The 17,531-nt window shown below is 38.3% G+C and overlaps 1 long non-coding RNA gene across 1 annotated transcript in view; it reads left to right on the top strand.

The window, feature by feature from the left end:
* The window catches only part of LOC116665341, a 74,917-nt gene extending 72,660 nt beyond the window's left edge, over positions 1–2,257 (top strand). The window contains exons 3-4 of the long non-coding RNA XR_004321911.1: positions 2,002–2,010; positions 2,230–2,257. This is a non-coding gene — a long non-coding RNA (uncharacterized LOC116665341). The remainder of the gene's footprint in view (positions 1–2,001; positions 2,011–2,229) is intronic.
* Positions 2,258–17,531: the final 15,274 nt, after the last annotated feature.

Raw genomic sequence — 17,531 nt, 5'->3', positions numbered from 1 at the left:
ATTTGTCACCCAACAAAATGAAAGAGGAAATGTATCTTGTCCCACAACTTATTTAAAAATAATATCCTACGCAGTTGTTTTCAACTTTGTTCATTTTTTAATAGAACTCTCTTCCTTAGATATCTATTGGGGAAAAAAATCACTATTTAAAATAGATAAAAATAGTATCCGAGTAATATGCCCAGTTGTAAGGTCATTTTACTATATTTTCTTATGATATAATGCTACATTTCAATCCACAGATGCTGTTTGAATTTTTCCAATACTGTTTTTTTCCTTATGGTCCAAAATTATGCATTATGATTATTTTTACCACTCTTTCATCTTCTTTAATCTGGACCATTTCCTTAGTCTTTCCTTATAATTCATGACCTTGACAGATTAAAGAATACAGACATTTCACTTGATAGGATGTCCCTCAATCTGGGACTTTATGAGATTTTCTTATGACCAGACTCCGATCATTCATTCCTGGCAGGAAGACCTCAGAAACGATGCTGTGCTCTTCCCAAGTTAATCTCACAATGGAGGCTCAGGACCACCATCCATCCCACCCCTGGTGATGCCAATCTTGAACGCTTGGTCAAGTTGCTAGCTTTTAACACCTTAAATGTCACCATTTCCCCATTTTGTAATTGATAAAAATTTTATGTTGAGATACTTCAAAGCTATGCCAATAGCCTCAAACTCATTTAGCCTCCACTCACCAGCCTTAGCATCCTTTCCTGATTCCTGCCTGAATTAAAGACTATTATATATGGCTGTCAAATGGTGATTTCCTATTTCCATCATTTATTTGTTGGCGTTCTAATGTTGGATAGATTTTTTTCTCTTCTCCTTCATTTTTCATTCAAACATTTCTTTCTATCAGTATACATTTAAAGATTCCTATTTTATTCAAAGGATTGTGATCTATTACTGTCATTATTCTGATGCTCAGTTTTCCAGAACTGGTCAGTTGGAAACTTTGTAAACTGACCCCCAAGTCTTTTTGACAATGGTTACATCATTCTCTGAACATTCCCTTACTTTCTGCGACAATAAGATAATCCAAGCCCGTATTGTTTCTTCCCTACCCAGGTGCTGGAATCTTTGTGTTTATCCTAGGAGTCCTGGTTCCTTTATTATCTGGAAACCAAAATCTCTCAGAATGCTCATTGCTACTGGAGCATCACTACTTTTAGACTCTTTTGGGAAACGGAATTGAAATATACATACAGATGCATATATATGTATTTCTACACATAAATCTGTATCTACTTATCCATCATCAATTTATCTAAAATTACAAGTTCACTCCAGTAGTCCCAATTCCAGTTCATAATCTCAGGGTTATTTCTGACTTTCTCATTTCTTTCACTTTCTTTGACAGTGAGGAACTTGGCTCTCACTATTGACAATATAGGTATATTTTCTCAAAGTGATTGTCTGTAACTAACCTACCTATCATGCTTTGTTCCTTTTCTACCATCTTCAAGGGAAGGGAAGGAAACTCAAAGGTGCAGCTATAGTTTTCAATTTACGTGGCAAGTGTGGCCTTGGGTATTCACTAAAGTGCATCTCTAGAGGTATTTGCTAATCGTTTTACCCGTTTTTCAGTTTCTCTCGCTCCAGGTTTTGTTATAGAATATTTTGTGGAATTAGTCAGAAAATAACGTTCAACAATTGTCCTTGGTCTAGCTACTATTTCTTAATTTTACCACTCTTCCTTGTCATCTGTTCTGCCACTGCTGTTGACTTATTTCTTGCTTTAGTTGCTTTAATGGGCTCCTAAATGCCACCAATCTTGTTCCCCTTAAGATCTTCCTTCACATAAACACAAGTGATCCCTTTAAAACACAAAGCTGAGTACAACATTCTACTGCTTTAACATTTCTCATCGGCTTTCTTATTGCTCCAAACTCATTAATGTGATTTATAAGGACTTATGTAGCTTGATGAATTCTTGTTTTCTCTCCAATCCATCGCTAATCACTGTGTTCTCTGAACTTTCTATGTCAGCTACCACAGGTGCTTATACATATACAAAAAAAGTCATTAAAAGAGTAATTTTTGATACCAAAGTTTCTGGATTTGAATTCTCTTTTATTGCCTGATTAGGCATGTGTTTGTGTGACCCAGTTACTATTGGTATAAAACAAACCACTCAAAACTTAGTAGTATAAAACAATAACCAATTTATGGCCAGATTTTGTGGGTTTGGATTCAGAAAAGGGCCAGTGGGGACAGTTCTTCTATGCTGGGTCTAGAGGGTCCATTTCTGAGATGACTTCTCACATGTCTGGTGCCTGAGCTGATGGCTAAAGGATCGTCTCCACTGGGATGTCCACCAGAGACCCTCCATGTGGCCACTCCAGCATGGCCATCTCCAGGTAGTTGGACATTTTACTGGCAGCTCAGGGATCCTACATGTGTGGTTCAGCAAACCAGGTGGAAGTTGCTTGACCTTTTATGATCTGGCCTCAGAAATCATATAGTGTCTCTTCCACTATACTCTATTGATCGTAGCAAGATTCAAGGGAAGGGGACATAGATCTTTTCAATGTTTTAAAACTGTCATACCTTGGAGGTAAATTGGAGATACTAGAAGTATGGATTGAATGAGATATTTTATAAGGTGGCTAATACACAGTAAGGGGTTGATACATATTAGATATTTTTGTTTTTCAATGACATTTCTGCCTGGAATTTGGGTGCTGTTCCTCATTGTCTGATGAAGTTGGAGATGGATCAGCACCTCTCTCAGGAAGACTTCTCTCACTCTTAAAACTGCCACGGGAAGTTTCCAGGCTCCCTGACTGCTACAATGCTTTATAAATGCTTATTTATGTGTTTGTTTTGCCTACTAATCTGAGGCCTCTAGGGCAAAGACAGTTAATATAGTATCACTAGCATACAGGGACCCAGACCTTGAGATTGGATGATCCACTTTGCCTGGGACACTCTGCATTTACATCTGCTGTTGTAGCACAGTTTTTCTTATTGTTGTTGTTTTTTTTTCTTTTAGAACTCAGGTACTTTTATTTTATTTTTTAAAAATAATAACTCCAATAACTGTCCTAAGAGGATTGTATTATTTCTGCAAGAACTGAATCAAAGAATGTAAGTCACTTGCCTCAGGTCATACAGGTGATACTGGTAGAGCTGAGCTAGGACGCAGATCTTCTGACCTAAATCCAGGGCACTGTCCTCTTTTTTTTTTTTTTTTTTTAATTGAAGTGGGTAGTCAGTTTACAACATTGTGTCAATTTCTGGTGTACAGCACAATGTTTCAGTCATATATATAAATATATTCGTTTTCATATTCTTTTTCATTATAGGTCACTACAGATATTGTGTATAGTTCCCTGTGCTATACAGTATAAACTTGTTGTTTACCTATTTTTTATATAGTAGTTAGTATCTGCTAATCTCGAACTCCCAATTTATCCCTTCCCACCCGTAGCACAGTTGTTAATAGTTCCACATTTTATTCTCAGAAGGTTCCCAGGTTGGATGATAAATTATGCAGTATATACTCAAAGACCCTTCTTGAGTCTCAGTCATGTTGGTAATGGAAAGACTGCGCTGGGCCCTCTGACACACTCTCCCAGTGTAGCACTGGGTACTTACGGATAACACTGGAGCCTGGGAAATTCACCTCTCACCAACGGGGTGGGAAAGCTGTTGAGGGAAATATCCCTTATGATGTCCCAGTGAACCAGCTGGTAGTGCTGAATCACTGGCAGCATTTCCCAAAAATGAATTAGGAAACTGTTTTCAGTTGACTCAAAGGGTGTGGGGCTGTCACTGGTCTATAATGACTAGAAAGGAATCACCTGGTTAGCTTTGATTTATGTTGAAAGGTAGCTTAAGTCCCCCTTGAAGCCCATTCATGTTGTTCTCCAAGGGTCTTCAGGTATTGCCCCAAAGATGTTCTTCAGGAATCACTGGCTGATGAGTGCTCTTTGGTTGTGCTAAGGAGGAGTTTGAAATGGAGCAAAATTGAGTTAGGACTAAACTGTAAATGAGCTAATGCTCTGATGTTTGCACTTACCTGGAAAAACAGGTTTAAAAGATACCAGAAATCAAGCCATGGGATCACTCAAGAAAGGAGTTTGAAAGAATGTGTCATCACCTTGGAGAGTCCTGCCAATTGCCATTTTTGGAAGTGAATGGGACTTTTTTGCCTTTTGGTTGGTCTTCCTCATTTTTCAAGGTCCAGTTTAAGTCCTAATTTGTCAAAGAAATTTTCCTGGGTTGCTACAGACAGCCTCACCTCTCCTTGACCTCTGCTTCCCCACTTTGGAGCTTGCCTTTATTTTAAAATTTTGTTTATCTGGCAGTTCTCCTGTAACAACAATAGCCTTTGATGCAGCACTTAAGCGTGCCAACCGCTGTGCTGAGTGCCTTGCAACAATCATTCCTTCTAATCCTTACCACCAGGTAAATACTGTTACCTACATTTTATAGGTAAGGAAACACAGGTAACGCTGTATTATTATTTATGTTATTAGCATTACATCACCTCTTCCCACCTAACTTGTAATCCTCTCAAGAACTGCAAACAGGTTTCTTACTTCTTGGTGTCTTAGTTTCCCCACATACGGTAGGAACCCAAAGGAGCAAGTTGTTGATGTTAATGGCTGATACTTCTTTCTGAATACTCCATGAAGATGTAATTTTAAACCTAAATACAGCCCACTTTGAAAGCCTCATAAACCTCATATGAAGCCAGGGAAATTAAGTGTGAAGAGAAGGAATAATACATACGTGGGACTTGCCATTTTGAAAGTCCATTGATGTTGCTTTGAAACACAGGAAGCTTTGCTCCAGCATTTGTTTAAAAGAGGAAGAAACTGTTTAAAATGTTAGGCACATTGTGACTATTTGAATATTCTCGGCTTGATTTCCTGCATTGCGTCTTTGAAAGTGTCCTGATTTTCATATGTATTCCAGTGCTGACTGGTATTTCCTGTCTCAGCCTGAAAAATGGGATTTGACTCTTAACGGGGAATCGGCAGTATCAGCATCAGCTGCAATGCCAGAGATGTGGAAACGATGACTAACACATGGGAACACATTTGAATTTTGATCTTAAAATAAGCCACACACCCTGAAAGTATATAAATGTATATGAAATAAGTCTGAGTGCCTTATCATAACTCTGTCTGATTTTTATTGACAAGAATATTTCCATTTAGAGTTCTTTAATTCTTGCCTCAAAGAGTTGGCCAAAAATCATTTTTGTGTGTTTTGGACTCACATCCTTAAGTTGTCAGATATTATGTGTGAAGAGGTCATTCAGGGTAGAATCATGAAAATTACAGATGGAAAGTTGGGTCATTTTCTTTCTCCTTTTCCAGTATGGGGGCTGTTTTCTTTACAGAATATTCTCAAGTGTTTTTTCCATCCTTGTTTATTGTGTGCTTATGGACACAGCCTAGGGAGGCATAATGATAGTTGGCAATTATTAAACATAATCACAGAAATGAGTTAGAAAAGGTTCATTAATATCCATTCAAGTAGGTGTAAAAAATGTTTGGCCCTTCTTTGGGGCATATGCCAGGCCTCTCATTTATGGGAAAATGAATGAAATAAGCAACCTGATCGGTTTGGTCTTGGGTGTCTGGTAAGTTAGAGTTTGGCTTCATATTCTGCCATAACTTGGGCCTTTCCAATTTGCCAGGTCCCAGAGACACTGACCTCAAGGCTTGATCTGTGTTTTATTGGTCCCTGTATGTCCACATCTGAGCTGGTGCCTGGCAGACATCAGTTGGGTAATTAAATAATGAATTATGCCCAAATTAGGAAAAAAAAAAAAAAAGTAGAGCAGCCATGTATCTAGAGTTTTTGACACCCAGTGCTGATCATTTTTAACACTGTTATATGAAAAATGTATTTCAGTAATAATTATGCTATGAAATGAATCCTAGTAACAGCCAGAAACATGGACAATGACATTTTATTAACCTTAATAGATAATCATGCAAATGAATAAATTAAAAATAAAAACAAAACAAATGTTACGGAACAAAAATATTTTAGTTCTACATCTGTAAAGTAAAATATAATACATTAATGATTTCCTGGGAAAAGAGAAAATATTTTATATTGCCATGTACCTTGTTCCATTATTTCCTGAGGCAGGATTGAAGTAACTCAAGTTTTCCTTCTTTGTCTTCACAATTATTGTTTGTTTTGAATACGTGAAGCTGTAGCACCCTAGGAGCTGGAGATGCTCACTGCCCTCCAGGCCAGCTCAAAGGATTCCAAGCCATTTTGAACTTATTCCCTAAATGCATGTGGGCAGCTAAGTTTCTGGGTGTACAAATGGGAGTTCTTTGACTTAATTCCCATGTGCATAGAGAATGATGTTTATTTAAGAATAATGCAGGTACTAACTACTATATGTAAAATAGATAAACAAGCTTCTTCTGTATATATAGCACAGAGAACTATATTCAATATCTTATAGTAACCTGTAATGAAAAAGAATATGAATATGAATATATAATATATATGTATGAATGAAACATTATGCTGTACACCAGAAATTGACACATTGTAAACTGAATATACTTCAATTAAAACAAAAAGAATTTTAAAAAAAAGTACAGTCTTTATATATTTGAAGATTACATATTTATTATTAAAATTTAACATAACCACAGCAATTATTTAGAATTTGGACCAACAAAATATATTTTAAGTGAGAGAAATATTTTATCACTGACATTATTTAAAGTTGAGAGAGCACAGAGAAAGTAGAAAGCAGTGTGCCTTCGAGCTTATTATTTCTTTTAGTTTATTATTTTAAAATTCTTCTTATTATTTAAAAATTCTCTACAGACAGTGAGCGGACCCCTCCCATCCCTATCTTTGGTACACCACTGTGGAAGATACTAATTTTGCTTTAAACACAGTTTGAGGGGAAAAAAATGTGCAAAATCTCAAGGTGTCCACTAGAGTTTGACTTCTACAGTTCACAGGTATCTAATACAGTTTTTTGGATGCTTAACTAGGAGAGAGTGGTGGATGGGTGAGATCCCTCAGAAGGGGGCTGTGGGCCATTGGAGAGTAGCAGGCCAGTAGCAGGCCCCAGGGGCAGAGGAAATGGCACGTCAGCAATTTAGAAAGGGAAGTGAGCAGTAGACCAAAGAACAGATATTTCTTCCTGTTGGTGATTGTCTTGGGCTGGGGATGGGAAGAGCAGAAGCAAGACAGTTTTTCTAGGTGTAATTTCCCATCTCATTCTTTAAATTTCTACCTTTGACCAGAGTTAGCCATACACGTTTTCCCCATTTTGTTTCTCAGTTCCTGAGAAGATCCCTCCCACTCTTCCTTCAGTGGCTTATCTGCTTCTGTCAGGGAATTTTACAGTGAAACTGTGCAAAACAGTGAAACACTAAAATGCATCCCAGGGTCATCCGGAACATTTGTATGCCAGATGCGCAGTGTGAGTAAGGAGTACTTTGCGTTGAATTCCTTCTGACATTATTCTCTTCTGGAGTTCAGTTTTCTCTTGCTGACTTAGGGTTGGCAGGGAAATCCCCAACATCCTTTGTAGGCATTTTTATACACTTCCTCTCTAGTCAGAGCAAGGGTAACCAAGAAGTACATTTCTCTGAGATGGCTCTTGGCCACTCTGTTTTAGTCTTTATCTTCCAGTCCAAGAAAAATCTCATACAGGTATATGAGAATGCCCTGTAACCTGTTTCATCTTGGTGCTTCTATTTCCTACTCTCTTATCAAAAATGGAGTTTCAAGATACCTATTAGAATGGCTTCTATAAAAATATAACAAGCGTTGGCAAGGATATGGAGAAATTGGAATCATTGGTAAGGGTGTAAAATGTTACAGCCATATGGAAAATAGTATGGCAATTCCTCAAAAATTTAAATAAAGAATTAATATGTGATCCAGCAATTCCACTTCTGGGCGTACATCCAAAAGAATTGAAAGCATAAATTATGAGGAGATATTTGCACACTCATGTTCATAGCAGAATTATTCATAATAGCCAAGAGGTGGAAGCTTCCATGTGTCCACGGATGGATGAATGGATAAACAAAATGTGATACATACACACAATGAAATATTACTCAGCCTTAAAAAGGAAGGACATTCTAACACGTGCTATGACTTGGATGAACTTTGAGGACACTATGTTAAGTGAAATAACCAATCACAAGAAGACAAATATTGTATAGTTTAATTTATATAAGATACTCAGAGTAGCCAAATTCATAGAAATAGGAGGTAGAATGGTGCTTACCAGGGGTTAGGGTGAGAGGGGAATGGAGAGTTGTTGTTTAATGGGTAGAGAGTGTCAGCTTGGGGGAGATGAAAAAGTTCTGGAGGTGAATGGTGGTTATGATTGCACAACAGTATGAATGTACTTAATGCCACTGAACTGTACACTTAAAATGGTTAACACAGAGTTTTATCTTACGGATGGACCTAGAGTTGTTGTACTGAGTGAAGTAAGTCAGACAGAGAAAGACAAAGATCTAATGATATCCCTTATATGTGGAACCTAAAAAAAAAATGATACAAATGCTATTTACAAGCCAAAAACAGACTCATGGGCATAGAAAACAAACTATGGTTACCAAAGGGGAAAGGGCAGGGAGAAATAAATTAGAGGTTGGGGATTAACAGACATACATTACTATATATAACATAGATAAACAACAAGGACCTACTATATAGTACAGGAAACAATATTCAATTTCTTATAATAGCATATAATTGAATCTGAAAAGAAAAAAAAGTATGTTTATGTATAACTGAATCACTTTGCTGTACACCTGAAACTGACATTGTAAATCAACTACATTTCAACAAAAAAATTTTAAAAAACCCCAAAGTTTTATCTATTGCATAAGAATGTGAAATACTTCATCCTACTGGACTGTATGTATGCTTAGAAATAGTTAAGATGATAAATCATCTAGTGTCATGTGTTTTTTTCCCACCATAAAAAATAGAAAATCTAACAAAATTATGCACTTTAATCCCAGGAAACTGCATATGACAAATAATTATATGTATTTTACCACAATACAAGATAATTTTTAAAAAGTAGTTTCATGTTTGATTGTTACATGTCACTCTTCATATAAAATAGCAAGGAGCTCTTTCAGGGGAGTTAGAGTCTGATGGCACTTGATCATCCTAGGCAAGTTTTGAAATAACGCTTGGTGGTGGGCGTGGCTCAAAGAGAACATGTGGTTTAGCGGTGTCACCTTATCTTCTCCAGGTCAAAGAGACCAATAGAAGAGTAAATCAGGAAAAGAGGTGGCCACCACTGTCTAATGAAATGATAGGCTCTGTGATCTAGAGGTTACATACCCAACTCGTCTGTATCACATCCAAAGATCTGAACGTCCACTTCAGCTCCTGTTGCATCTCAGTGGAGGCTGCTTGTGCAGAATGATTTTTTGGCAACACAGAGCAAGCAAATTAGATGTCATGTGAATTACAAGTAAAGTTTTAAAGAACAGAAGACTTCAAAAGCAGCAATGTGACATCTGTCTTTTGACATTTAGGTTACCAGGCCAGAGGCGGCATCAGTTATTAGTAAAAGAAAGCTATGATTACTCATGGAGACTATTTGGCAGTAAGAAACAGCAATAATGATGCTTTGATTGAAGCTATCTCTCCCCAGGGCTCACACATGCAATAATTTCTTTCCACAATATACTGAGAAACCAGGGAGGAATGGGTATTATTATCTCCACTTTATAGTTACAGAAGGCAAAACTGAGGCACACAGAAATAATTCAAATTTGAGGCAGGGGAAGAAGCAGAAAATAGGCTTTTAGTTTCCTGATATCGGGGCCTCCTATCTAGAAGCTTGCCTTCTATTCAGTTGATCCTGCTCAAAAATGCTGCACCCTCAATGTCCCCAAATGTGCCAACAGTTGGCTCCCTGCACAAGTTTCCTAAGCAGAGAAGCCACGCAGGAGGTTGGGATCTTCAAGTCCCTCCAGAGGTGAATGAATAGGAGGAGGACGGTCACATAACTTGTGTCTGTCGAAGAACCTCAGCTTCCTTGACCGTCACATCTCACTGTTTCTAACTTCATTTGATCAGGGGAAAAAAGACAATTGGAATTTCAGTGAGCTCCATTTTCTTGGCTTAGAAGTCACAGGCTCCAGTAAGTGCCACCCTGGATAAGTGGCTTCTCTGTGTTGGAGAGACCACCCCCTGACCCAGAGATGCGGTTTCGCAACACACGAATGGAGGTTTCCAGAAGTCCTCAGCTGCAGTGGCTAAATGTGACTGAGACAGTGCAGTTCCATAGACAAAGGTCAGACCTATTTTAATCTCTGAGTGAGGCTATTACTCTGGGACAAGGCCCTTCTTGTCTGATTTCCTGCTATTTTCAGTGATTCACAAGCCTACATCTCTTTCATCTGGGAGTGCAGAGCCACATCCCCCTTTCAGATTTGTTTTTGAGTTAAAATAGTTCCCATCCTCAGTCTTCTGAGTGTCATCTTCCAACCATAGATTCTAGACTGTGACCTAGAAGGAGTTCCGGGAGGAGAGTCAGGGCAGCCTTGGAATGCGAACCCAGGGGAGGAATCCAGAATGTAGCCGGAAGTGGGGCTGCTGCTTGCTTGGAAGGTCCCACAGAGGCTCTGAGCCAATAGGTCAGTCAGGGGGGCTGACTTCTCCAAAACATGGCAGAGCTCTGGAAGGCTTCCGCTCCACCATCACACGGAGGCTGGCCCTGGAGGTCTGCTGAGGTTTGTGCATCATGCCGGGGTTTCAGTCAGTCCCATCATTCTGGAACCCAGTGGAATTAGGATGAAAGACACTCCCTCAGTTTCTTGATGACACAGCCCTCGTGTTCCATAATTACTGGTCCATTTGGATTGATTGCCTTCGTATTTATGGGTTATTTCTCCAGAGTGAATGTTACATTATAAAAGCCGGTTTATCCAGTTTTCATACACCCTGTGTTTTTTGAGTTTGCTAGTTTTGTCTCTCTCTCTTTTTTAAATAACTTCATCTACTGTGGAAACATCTCAAGTAACTGCTTCTTTCTCCCCCACCCCCCTGTAACTGTTTCTTAATTGTTTAATACCTCAGTTTTGTGTGGACAGAGAAGAGTTTGAGGAATGTAGCCAAAGCTAGCCTTCAGGGAATCTGCCCTACAGAAATAATGATGAGTTACCCCTTAGTGACTCTATACTCCTTGTCAGGTACTGTGTAAATACTTTACACATATTATCTAATTTAATCTACATAAGAATCCTTTAAGATCATTTTACTGATGACAAAATAAGGTTTAGGGAAGTTAGGTGATTTTCCCTAAATCACGCAATTAAGATTCCAGCTCAGATCTTTGTGCTGCAATATACAGTAGGACAATTTTGCTGAAACTGAAAGTAAATGTTGGATCTTCCCCAGTTTCATGGTCTTTGTGGATATCATAAAATTAAATATTTTCTAAATTTTTTTCTCTCTCTCTTTCTAAAGTAAAGTTCCCTGAAGTCAGTGAGAAACTTGAGTGAATTGCCCTTTTCATTTGTTTATAAGAGGAAATGTGAACTTCTGTGATTGTTCCACACATTTTTGCCACTTCCCTAAATCAAAGAAAAAAAAGAGCCACAGAAACATGGCAGTATTGCTTGTTTTCATATCAAAAGGTCAAAAACCAAAGATCCTTTAGCATGATGTGAGGAAATACTGGGAAAAAAGGATTGTCACAAAATACCAGGAGCTGCAAAAATAAATAAATACATAAATAAATACAAACAAATAGGAGTTTTGAGGGGATGGAGAGAAGGAATTAACATTTGTTTTGGAATTCTGATCCAAATCTAATGTTTTCAGAAGTAACAATTCATCCAGCAAGAGACTGAAGGCTTATGGATTTGGTTGTATCAACACTTTTCCCACAAATAAAATTAAGAATTGGTTACCACCCCTTCTCCTTCTCTCCCGAGGTCAAGCAAACAGCAGAATGCACTCCCTTTGCTGTGGGCTATTTATACCCCAGAGTAAGGTGGAGAGATAAGCCAATTATCCAAAATTTCAAGCCAAAGAAAAAGTAATTTGGCTTTAATTATCTAGTAAAGTGTTTGGAAACCTGAATTATTTACACAGATTTTTATCTTTGCTTACTATCAACAGAGTGACTTCACGTTTAAGCCATTTCAATTAATAGTTATCCAGCACTTCCTAGTTATACTAGACTTACCTCTGCCCAGGTAAAGAAGAGTAGCTTCTTGTTCTACAGGGAGAGAAGGGCTGAGATGAGAGACTTGGGCTTTAGGTCACTGCCAGCACTGGGGGAGGATGCAAACAGGGCTTCTCACCCCCAGCTTCACGTGAGAATCACCTAGGGAGCCCTTGCAAGTATACCAGGGAACCTAGTCCCATCTAAATCCAACCAAACCAGAGCTCTGCGGATGGTGCTGAGGCCAGGGAATTTTCTAAAAACTCCTTAGTGACTTGAAAGCATCTGTGATTAAGAATCATTGGATTCATCGTGGAAACCATCACTCTGATGGTGTGAAGTATAAAAAAGATGGAGAATACTTCATGTTGTGGGACACAGCTAGGGGCCCGTTGGTGGCATGGTGATGCATGGGTTGGTAAAAACTTTACCAGAGATAAAGTATGGGAATAGAAAGTTTATTAGGGTACGCTGTCACAGAGAACAGCGGGCCACACGGATGAGAGGTGCAGCGAAGGACAAGGGAAAGTTTTAGTAGTTACGCTCCTGAAGGCAACAGTGGCCCACACAGCCGAGAGCCGGTGGGAGCACCCAGGGCTGGTTGTTGGGATGTTTCATAAGGTCAGGTCACAAGGTGCCTGATTGGCTTGTGCACAAGTCTCTGATTGGTTGTAGGTGAGGTAAGAGGTTTAGGGTCTGTGATAGGCAGTGGGGCTTGACTCTGATAAGGTAGGCATTACCTGGGGCTATTAATTTGTTAGGGGAAACACACCCAGTAAAGAATGTCAGACATCTGAGCCCATGAATGGGGGACATTGGACTTTGAAGGACGTCAGTTTTTCCAACACTTCAGCTCCATTGCCCAAATGGTCCACATACATTTGACTTTTAAGAATATTGGAAAGAGATGAGGCAAAATGACAGTGCAAGTTAATCTTCTTGTCCTTTTCACTAGCACTGTGGTCCCCTATATCTGTCTAAAATAAAATATGCCTTCTAGTTCTCAAAGCTAGTGGTGAAAGCAAATTCTAAAACACAACAGCTCTTTTAGAAAGATGAGAAAGAAAAAAATCTCTCTGTTCTGAAACTGCGGAATAGAAGAATAACATTGACCAAAAAACTACTTTTAAAATGACTCAGGAATCACTTTCACAGAGTCCTTTGGCTTCATGATTTACTATTTGCACGGCACAATTATTTTCCATACTTATTTGATGGCTTAAAGAAGTGGTGGTTCTCAGATTTGACTTTGCTTCTAAATTACCCAGGGAACTTGGTAAAATCCAGATTGCTGGGCCCCACTCCCGGGTTTTCTGGTTTGGTGAGTCTGGGATGGAATGAGGTTGGACCTAGGACTATAGCAGACTAAGGTGGAATAGAACACCTCTCCCAAAAAGCTCATTATAAGTGTGTTAAGAATAATGTGGATATTTAATTTAGTATTGTTTTCATTCCAAAATGGATTTGAACAATTCCCTAAAAGTATACATAATAGGTTAAAATTTTAAATTAAAAAAAGATAAGGAAATTTGGGTGAAAGGAAAGCTTGAGTAGTAAAATAAAATCAAACAGCACATACAAATAGAAACTATTTTAAGAAGTAAGATACAGAAAATAAAACATCTTATTTTTTATCAAAATATGCTTTTGAGAGTATCAATTCTATATAGCAAATCTTATATCATTCCTGAGCTTTTTCTTATTTCTGAATTGCTTTGAAACATACATAATATACTATATAGCTATTCTAAAGTGAAGTAAAAAATGGAAAACTGCCAGAAATTTGGAATGCAAATAGGGCTTCTCACCCCCAACTTCACGTGAGAATCACCTAGAAAAATAGAAAATTGGCCAATCCTAGGGATTCCAGCCAACGATGTGAGATTCCATTTTGTTCTTCCTTGTGTATGTAGACTGCGTTCAAACAGAATACAGTAAAAAATGAGGGGTAACATGCCTGGTTTACTTAATAAGGATGTGTTATAGTAGATACCTAAACTGAAAAACTGATTTGGAGGCTTGAAATTTTTGGATTCATTATCTACATCAGAACACAGAGTCAAAAGCCAGAAGACAGTCTGACCAGATGAAGCAAATCAGGTGGAAACTGTGGTCCCCTAATGTGGCCCACTGTTTAATGGGGCATCCATAGCCCCATGCTGTCAGGTGGTTGATTTATGAAGAAAAGTAGAACTTGGATTTTTATATAAAATGTCATTAATTTTAAATATTGACAACAAATTCAATTTAAAAAAACAGTACTATGTGAGTCAGACAAAATAGATTTGGGCCATTTTGGCTGTGCTAATTTGTGTACTCCAATCTTTAGGGATTAATTTTTCCTGGTTAATTCCCAACTCCTCTTTGTACTCTGGGTAGGTTTCTACCCGGGCAGCTAATCGGAGCAGAGCCAAACAACTTGTTGACTCTTATTTGCGTGGTTTTCCTTAAACCCACTGGTTCTCAAAGTGTACTCTTACCTCACATCAGCATCATCTGGGAGCTTGTTAGAAATACAAATTAGATTTGGCCACCCCAAATGGGCTAGTTTCAGATATCCTGCTTCAACCCCCACTTAGAAACTCTGGGAATGGAGCCAGAAATCTGGTTTAACAAGCTTCTCCGTGTGATTCTGGTGCCCAAAGTCTGAGGACCCCAGTCTACTTGAAGAGAACTTAAGGCAGCCTCATTAAACTGGGGCAGATCTATTGGGTTGGTAATAAGATGAACTCCCTACCAGCATCCCAGAGTCAGAGCTCTCTGGTTATGTCATCTGGACATTCCAAGTGGTGCTAGGTATCATTACCCTGTTAATAGATACTTTGGTATGTTTCTTTGAAAAAAATGTAATTCCAAAGGAGCATGGAGAGCCTCATCTGTGAAGTCTGCTAAAGACTAGCTGTCAGTTTAGGGATTACGTCAATGGTTATTTACTCTTTCTTACCAACTGCTCCAGTTGTGGTTGGTGTCAGCTGAAAATACTCACTTCCTCTCTCACTCACATTTACCAATTTTCTGAAGATCACTAGACTGTGAGTATAGATATAGATCCTTGCACCTACTCTCCTAATGGGAAAACAGCTTCAGATATACAGCTGAGTCAAAATATATCTACAGAAGGACACTCTTTTTTTTTTAGCATTAAAAAAAAATTGAAGTGTTATTGACATACAATGTGTTAATTTCAAGTGTACAGCAAAATGATTCAGTTATACATCTGTATCTATTCTTTTTCAGATTCTTTTCCATTAAAAGTTATTACAAGATATTGAATATAGTTCCCAGTGCTATATACAGTAGGAGAAGGACACCTCTTCTTAATGAAAAATAACTTAATCTTAAATCAGTATATTAAATATCCAGGTGTGTGGCAACAATTACCGACATTTCAACTGCACTTGCTGTTTTCTTCCCTACATTTGACATCTTGTAGTTGGGGAGAGCAGTGTAAGAAACACTGGTGACACTAAGAAGACTTGGTTTCTTCATATCTATCCCTCTTCTTCTGTGTGCCTTGGATGGGTTATTTGTGACTTCCCTTTTCTCAGCCTGTAAAATGAAGGACTTGCACTGAATGATCTCGGAGAGCCTTTCAGCTCTGAAAACATTCTATGATATTAAAGGCTTATTGTCATGTGGGTTATGAGTCTTAGCTGAAGCTTCTTTAGTTGTTTGGCTATCTGTGGATTGTGTATTCACATGCATTCCATTTAAATCACATGCTCCGAGCTCATTTACTTGAACTTTTATAGTAATACTTAAGGATTTATATATTGCTTTTCATCTTCAAAGCACTTAACATACTTAAGAATCCTTCCAGCCACACTTTGAGGTAGCTAAGTATTATTAAAACAGAAAGAGGGAGAAGGAGAAAGAGAGAGAAAGGAGGAGAGAAATTGAGAGAGAAAAAGAGATTTTAAGTCATTTAGTGATTTACCTCTGGCTAAAGAAGGAGAATATACCAAGGCAACACATTTACAACTTTTTTAAAGATGTTTTAAAAAGGGTGGAGAGGAAGAGAGAATATATCAAGGCCAGAATTAAAACTGCTTCCCTGTTTTGTATTAGACTTAGTATTAAAACTTTCTTCCTCTAAACATTCTTAAGGGTTTAGAATCCTCCCAGCTCTACTCCAGGATTTCTTCTCATTTTGTAGGCTGGAGGCATTTTGATGTCATCTGCTTCCTTGGAGGGTAGAGACCACATCTTGCTCAAGTACAGTGCTCACTTCATAACTGAAGTTTGCTATTGATGATGGTGTTACGGGTCCTTTCCTATTTTAAACTGATGTTTAAAATAGGGAAAAAAAGCAGAAGGAAAGAAAGTGAAGGTTTCTATTGCAAGAAAGTAGCAAATCCATGGAGTAATACCTTGGGTTGCTAGCTTGCAGGTTTGCAGTCTTAAATTTTCCCTGTAGCTTACCAGAGAGCAACGCCTTTTAAAATAACGCCAAACACATGTTGAACTTTGGTAACCTTTACTTTCTAATGAAAATGTAACTCTGAGCAGGGTGTATAATCAAAGACCAAATGATGAAGCTATTGCTTAAAAATTTAAAGTTTGGTTTGAGGATTCATAATGCTGACACGGAAAGAACAGTGTGTGAATGGAGAGAGAGGGTGTGCAGAGGGATGGCAGGGAGAAAAGGGCGAAGGGGAGGAAGAGGAAGATGAGTTCTCTGGAGGGGACTCTGCTGAAGTTCACTGTTGCCCCAGTGTCCTTCAGAGATGTTCAAAGACAGGAAAATCGGTCCTGAGAGATGAACGTCAGAAGCCCCGTATGAATGAGTTTCCTGTCAGAAGTTAGATCACGTTTAGCATAATGCTATGTATTTTACTTCAAAAATTAGTTCAGATTAGACTTTTTTTTTTTTGCTATTCACTTTAATCCAAGAATCCATTTCTTTATAAATTTCTAATCCACTATATGACAATTTTAGAGGTGTTTTACCGTTATAGGAATTTGCGAAATGGCAGCTTAAGCTATATTTATACATAAGGTTATATGTTCCGATTAAAAAAAAAAAGGAAAACAACCCAAAGCTAGTTCATTTATATTTAATGATGGGATGCTAAAATGGAGTTTTGCTGAACCGTATTTTTAGTTGGACAGTCTTATCCTGGCAAATAATTTTGATTGTCTGCCCTGGGACTTGTACTAACTGCCTTGCTCAAACTGTTGTAAAAACGTGAATTTGCCTCAGAAAATACTTTCCTGTTTTCACATTTATTGGCTCACCAAATTTTACTTTCCAAAAGAACTAAAATTTGCTATCAGATGTGAAGACGTTGTAAAGGAGACAGCTGAGTGTGTGGCCCCCTGTTTGTTTCTGGCTGAGCTGCCCCGGGTGCCGGTA

Source organism: Camelus ferus, chromosome 8 (genome assembly GCF_009834535.1).
Source record: "Camelus ferus isolate YT-003-E chromosome 8, BCGSAC_Cfer_1.0, whole genome shotgun sequence".
NCBI lineage: Eukaryota > Metazoa > Chordata > Mammalia > Artiodactyla > Camelidae > Camelus > Camelus ferus.
Note: the sequence above shows the minus strand (reverse complement) of the source record. Positions and strands in the feature narration are given on the sequence as shown.